The sequence below is a fragment of the Sturnira hondurensis genome, unplaced genomic scaffold, assembly GCF_014824575.4.
Source record: "Sturnira hondurensis isolate 20B ecotype Veracruz unplaced genomic scaffold, ASM1482457v3 Scaffold0012545, whole genome shotgun sequence".
In the NCBI taxonomy this organism is placed as follows: Eukaryota; Metazoa; Chordata; class Mammalia; order Chiroptera; family Phyllostomidae; genus Sturnira; species Sturnira hondurensis.
Window position 1 is genome coordinate 18518 of NW_028085176.1, and position 7384 is coordinate 25901.

At 38.9% G+C, this 7384-nt stretch overlaps 1 pseudogene; it reads right to left on the reverse strand.

Annotated features, from left to right (window-relative positions):
- Window positions 1-1990: 1990 nt before the first annotated feature.
- Window positions 1991-3295, reverse strand: LOC118997205 (ornithine decarboxylase-like; annotated as a pseudogene).
- Window positions 3296-7384: the final 4089 nt, after the last annotated feature.

Below are 7384 nucleotides of genomic sequence, written 5' to 3' on the forward strand. Positions count from 1 at the left end.
GACCAAAAGTAAACCCAAGTCTCTACAATACATTAATATTTTACAAAGGGGGCAGCAATATAAAATGTAGTAAAAATAGACTCTTGAATAAATGGTGTTGGGAGAGCTGGACAAGTACGTGCAAAAAAATGAAACTCGAGCACCAACTTACATCATACACCAAAATAAATTCAAGGTGGATAAAAGATTTAAATATAAGCCAGGAAACCATTAAAGCCCTAGAGGAGAGCATTGGCAGGAAAATCTCAGATATTTCACTCAGCAAGATTTTCACTGATATGTCCCCTAGAGCAAGTGACATGAAGGAAAGAATAAACAAATGGGATCTCATCAAAATTAAAAGCTTTTGCATGGCTAAGGAAAACAGTATTAAAATAAAAAGGGAACCAACTGTATGGTAATACATATATGCCTATGATACCTCAGACACATGTTTGATCTCCAAAATATATAAAGAACTCACACAACTCCACTCCAAGAAGACAAGCAATCCAATTAAAAAATGGGCAAAGGACTTGAACAGACACCTCTCCAAGGAGGACATGTAGAGAGTTAAGAGATATATAAAAAGATGCTCAGTATCACTAGCTAGCAGAGAGATGCAAATTAAAACTACAATGACATGCTACCTCACACCATTGAGAATGGCCATTATAAATAAAGCAATAAACAAGTGTTGGAGATGTTGTGGAGAAAAGGGGATCCTAGTACACTGTTGGTGACATTGCAGACTGGTACAAACACTATGGAAAACAGTATGGAATTTCCTCAAAAAACTAAAAGTTGAACTGCTTTTTGACCCAGCACTCCCACTGCTATGACTATATCCTAAGAACCCTGAAACCCCAATTCAAAAGAACCTATGCACCCCAATGTTCACAGCAGCACAATTTACAATGGCCAAGTGATAAAAGCAACCTAAGTGCCTATCAGTAAATGAATGGATCAAAAAACTGTGGTACATTTACACAATGGAATTCTATGCAGCAGAAAGAAAGAAGGAGCTCCTACCCTTTGCAACAGCATGGATGGATCTAGAGAGCATTATGCTAAGCAAAATAAGCCATGTGGTGAAAAACAAAATTCCATATGACCTCACCTTTTACAGGAACCTAATCAACAAAATGAACAAGCAAGCAAAATATAACCAAAAACACTGAAATTGGGAACAGGCTGATAGTGACCAGAGGGAAGAGGGGAGTGAATTTCATGGGAAAAGGGTGAAGCATTTGCAGGAACAATTATAAAGGACTCATGGTCAATAACAAGGGGGGTGTGAAAACAGGGGAGGGAAGTGGGGAGGGCTTGAGTGTTGGGATCCGTGGTGGGGGGAAGCAGAAAACTGTACTTGAGCAACAATAAAAAAATTAGAAAAAAAACCAAAACACAAAGTGATCTGTGTTAAATGGCCCCATTAAAAAAATCTTAATGCCTAATTTTCAAAGTACTTTCTTTTTAGATGAGATTAGGTGCATTCAGGGTGGTATGGCTGTAGACTCAAGGTACTTTATTTCTAAAACAAGTTACAACACTAAGCTTCTGGTCTGTTTTGCCAATGTATAAGCTACTAGTGCTTGCTCAGAAACTGAGGGACACTCTTTAGTAGCATTTGAAAACTGAGTGAAAATCCATATAAAACAAACATTCAAATAGTTTCCATAAGAGCAGATAGGTGTGACCCCCATGTCATAGCCTTTCATATTTTTCCATCTATGCCCACACTACTTACAAAGACATTTCAAAACTAGCAATTAATAAGTTAAGTGTTCCTATAAAGGACGCATGGACAATAACTAAGGTGGGGGGCGGAGATGGGAGGGAAGTGGGGAGCACTGGGGGGGCAGGGCTCATTGGGAGGGCAGGGCTGAGAATACAAGAAAGAAAACTGTACTTGAACAAGAGCTAAATAAAAATTGTTTAAAAAGTTAAGTGTTCCCCACTAATCCTTTAATTCAAGTTACCCTTACAGTAACAGCTACATGAATATCATCTACACATTAACATAAGCTGAAGCACAGGCTGCTGGGTGTCATTTCATTTCACTCTCCAAGGCACAAGACACAGGCCAAGTGCTGATGTCCTGCTCCTCCACTTTGGGTGGAACGTTGTGGTTCTTGACTTGCTGTATCATTTGCCATGTTGGTCCTGACATCACATAGTAGACAGTCAGCCTCTGGAATCCACTGAAAGTAGAAGCAGCAGTAACACTGTAAACACTCATGATTTCAAAGAGCATCCAGTCCCCCACAATCATCTTGGGCAAGCCGCAGTATTCTATAATGCAATCAAGGCCATCACGTATTGATCCTCCCATTCTGGATAAATAATAATTCTCATCTGGTTTGGGCCTCTTCTGCAGAAGGGGCTTCACATGTGTATGATCACAGAGAATATAATGAAATGATCCATACACTCCATCATTCACATAATACATAAAGGTTTTTTCACTCGACTCATCTTCATCATCAGAGTCTATTCCTTTAATATGAATTTTTTGACAGTGATATTAACTGCAAGTGTGAAAGATAATGCAACATAGTATCTGCTTGACTCAGCTATGAGTGTCACTCCTGAGTCTAACTGAAAATATGTGTCAAGAGCTGCATTGATTACAGTGGTGATTTCTTCCAATTTAAACTTTACATACTCAGGTCCAGGAAAGCTGCCAAGATAGTCTGCCAAAGGTCTCAGGATCAGCACAGCCACTTCCCACATGGAAGCTAACACTATACACATCAATATTTAGCTCTTCTGCCTATTCCAAAAGAAGTCTGCTGGTTTTGAATGTGGCACCAAATTTCACACTAGAATATAGACTGCTTTGGAATCATCAGCAGCAATCTGCAAAACCAACTTTGCCTTTGGATGTGCCTGGGCAACTTTCATCACTCTACTTCACTATTGAAATTCATCATCTGGACTCCATTACTGACAGTATATTTAATCTGAGGTACTTGTTTACAAGGATTTGTATAGATAATCCTCTCTGGAGGTACTGGAAGAACTGTACCAATTGTATTTCAGTGTTGTTGGCACAGTCAAATCCCGTCCCAGTGGCAGCGAGAGTCTTCATTGTTCCACTGTTCTTGCATTTGACTGTATGAAAGGGAGTGACCCAAGGAAGAGTTTTTAACCATTTCAGATATTTCTTTGAAAAGTCTCCCAGGTGCACAACATGGAAGGCATCATTATCATCATCAGAAATTTCATTAGTATTTTGGTACAGAATGTCCTTGGCAGTAAAGCCTTCATCAATAAAATGGCAGTCAAACTCTTCATTACTGAAGTTCTTCATAGTTTCTGGATGTTCTTGTGAAACTCAACAAAAAGGAAAACTAAGATGAAATTTTAAATTATTGCCAGCTTTTCAGAAAGGTATTTCTACAGGAATTCTAAGCCCCATGAAAGACAAGTATTCCCTTATGCAGCAGTGGAAATTTCCTCAGAGCACAAGGGAGCCTCAAGCAGACCCAGTGGAGGGGCTGCCACTGCTGCCACTACTGTAAAACACACAGGACCCCTGGCTGCCCCTGTAGCCACCTGCCTGCATACCACTTCCTCCATTGTCTCACTTTCTCCTGTGGAGGACCACCATCAGAGGTGGCCCTGGAGTGCTGGCAGATGGGCGGAACCAGCAGAAGCTGAGGGAAATTGACCTCCATTCTTTTTAGATAATTAAAGAATTAAGCCTAGTAGAGTGTAAATTTAAAGAATCTTATGTATTGTTATGATTTGTTAATTGCTTATTTTTACAAAAGAAAAATAGTTCAAGACTTTTGGTGATTTTTTAAAACAGTGTAACCATACTTGCTCAAGTGCAAAATGATTTGAATAGACACGGTAGAAAAAGAAAAGCAGGACAAAATCAGAAACAATTTCATTTAATTCAGTCAACTCTTTGTGATGTATATTATTCTAAAAGCTTGTTTGGGCTTTTGTCTAGTTCTGTGATCCTAGATGAAACTGTAGTGTTCTTTTCACATTTCAAAAGGGTTTTCAAGTGTACATATTTTCTGTTTTAAATATATAATCTGCCTTGGATGGTGTGGCTCAATGGATTGAGCTCCAGCCTGCGAACCAAAGGGTTGCTGGTTTGATTACCAGTCAGGTCACATGCCTAGGCTGCGGGCAAGGTCCCCAGTAGGGGGTGTGTAAGAGGCAACCACACATTAATGTTTCTCTGCCTCTCCTTCCCCCTCCCTTCTCTCTAAAAATAAAATATTTAAAAATGAAAATAAATATATAATCCATTTTCTTTTTTACGTAGGAATGTTACCCCATGGGGTAGTTGGTAGAGGTGCTAGGGAATCTCCCCATTTGTGGGATGGTGTTAGGGAGTGGGTCTTACACTGAGCACTGAAAAAACCTTTCCTCCCTCCCTCCAATACCAGATTCGGGGTGGGACCAGTGGAAGGCAGGCACGTGCACCATAGAACTTAAAATGGTGGTGGCAGCAGGTGCTGGGCCAAAGAGGCATGTCAGTAAAGCCTGGGAAAAGAAGGGATTGATTGGGAAGTGTACCCACCTGAAGCATACAAAAGTTTGGGAAATTAACTAGTCATTATGAGAAAGTACCCAGTCCCTTCCACACCCAAAACTAATATAGTCCCAGGGGAACAACAAACTGCTCGTTCTCTCTTGCTTGTGACTGGCTTGCTCATGACCTTCATTCCAATGGTGCACTTGCTTGTTCTTTCCATGGGTCATGTGCCTTTAGTAGCCACATAGCCCATGGACTTCAGGAAGAAGCCTCTCATACTGACCTGGTGATGCTTTTACCAGCATGCTCATGGGCTCTTTCTTGAGAACATGTGACCTTGTGACCATAGTAGCTGCATGGCCCATGGCCTCCAGGAGGGAGCCTGAAATTGACAGCAATTGCCTGAGCTACCTGGGTGATCACTTAGCTGCCAACTGTGGGCTCCAAAGGACTGGACTTTAAATTGGAGCAGGAACTCTGGAAATTGGGTTTTGTCTTGCTCTTGCTGAGGACATGAGCTTTGAGACAGGATTCTGCCATTCTCCCAGATCATGTAGCACCTGAATAAAACCTTTTTTTTTTATGCCAGCATCTGCCTCTGGAGTTTGGCTTTTGTGGTAACAGGCAGACACACCCATTTTTGTTTGTTTATTTGTTTGTTTTTTGGTAACAGGAACATTAATATTTTCAAACGTAAGAAAGGCAGCCAAATGAAACCAATGATCAACGGATTTGGGTTCAAAGAACCAGTTTTCAGTTCTGCCATTTAGAGTGTATATTTGTGAATGATATTACTACCATACAATATAAATTGAAGTTCTAAGAAAGTCCCAATTTGTATCATTCATGTTCTGTTTTTCTCAATATTTTACTTGAGAAGCACAAGAAAATAATTTAGCATCCAAATAGCAAAAAGTGTTTTGTTTTTGAAAGTGTCTCTACAACTCTAACTGCCATTTGTTTACAAGTTAGAGTTGGTAAATTTCTTTCTGGCTAAAATTTTCCATCTTAAACTACAGCAATCAACATTTTGACGGAGAATTTGAATCATGATTTTCAGTTTGTGTGCATTTTTTAAGACATTGCTTGCTTCCTTTTCTCTCTCTTCCTCCTCCTTCCTTCCCAACCCTCTCCTTTTCTTCTTTTCCTTCATATGCCTCCCTTGCTCCAGATTTAAAGAAATGAAGAGACATAGTCTTAAAATAGCTAGGTGAAATAATTATAGTAATTATATTTTCCCATTATTTTCGTATGATTCAAAACCTTGATATTTTGATTATCAGTGTGATGATGCATAGTAGCCCGAGATGATGAGAGAGGAGAAGAGGAGAGAGTAAGAGAGCAGGAAGGAGAGGGAGGAAGAGGGAAGAAAAGAGGAGGTAGGGGATGAAGAGGAGAGAACAAGGGGAGAAACAGAAGAGTGAGAGAAAAAGAGAAAAAGAATGAGAATTTTCATGAAAGTTGTAAGTTTTTATGCCATAGTAGAAAGTGAAATGCACTGGGAGATCTGAACTCTCACTCAGCTCAGCCCTAATGCAAGCTCACTGTTATAATGTAGGTAAGTCACTTCACCTGTCAGTGGTTCAGTTTCCTCATCTATAAAAAAGTGAGGGTCTTTACCTGTAAGGTCACTAGAATGTAAATTCCATGAGAATAAAAATCTTGTCTCTTTTGTCCACTCATGTGTCTTGAGCACCTACAACAGTATTTGGCACAGTGTAGATGCTCAATTAAACATTTGTTGAATGAGTAAGGCATATTCTAATGATTGTTCAATAATAATTTAATAATTGTTCAAAAAAGCACATATAAGATCAGTAGCATGATAACCTTAAATTTAAACTGGTGGTAATCTAGTGTGTTTGCCTACTTTCTCCTGATGCACAGCCTCTAACATCTCCAAAAATAATATTGTAGTGGTGTGCTGATAGTTGCCTAAGTTTTAATATCTTCCCCTTATGCTCATCCTAAAGAAACATTCAGGAAACCTTGTTTCTAGTCCTAGATTTCTTTTTTTTGACTTTTTAAAAATTTAATTGTTGTTCAAGTACACTTTTCTGTCTTTTACTCCCATCCCAGCCCACCCCCTCAGTGCTGCCCACCTCCCTCCCATATCCAACCCCCTTAGTTGTTGTCTATGTGACCTTTATACTAGTTCCTGTAAGTCCTTCCCCTTTTCCCCTGAAATTCCCTCCCCTCTCCCCTCTGGTCACTAAATTTCTCATTAGCTGCATGAATTTGGTCGTCTTTTAATTTGGGGGAATTTTTTTTCTCATATGAAAAATGTCAGTATTAGATTTCTTTGATCATAAATTTATTCATACATTCATTCATTCAACAACCATTTATAGAATGCCAGCATATGTAAAGGATTGAAATAAATAAAGCAACTGATTAATCAAATTCTTAAATCTCTAAAATTCTGCAATCATAGAAGTGTTTTTATAAGTTCAGATATAAGAAGGAATTACTAAATTATTTCCTGATTTTGGCTCTATAATTTTCAATTATATTTTATTTCAGAAGGAAAATAAGTTATTATATTTATAATAGTTGCTTAGACTCCTACATTTATTTATTCATATTTTAATCAAGGAAATGGAGATTAATTAAGCCATTTCAGTTTTCTGCATCAGCAAGGACTAAGTCTTGATTCTAGTGCGCATTACCTTTTTCTGTTGGATTTATTAGATAATGTTTTTTTTATTCCCACATTTTTTTTTTATTTTTTTAATATAATTTTTATTTAATTCTTGTTCAAGTACAGGTTTCTGTCTTATAATCCCAACCCTGCCCGCCCCCCACCCCATGCTCCCCGCCTCCCTCCCCTTTCCACCCCCCACCCTTAGTTATTGTCCATGTGTCTTTTATACTTGTTCATGTGAGTCCATTCCCTTTTCCCCT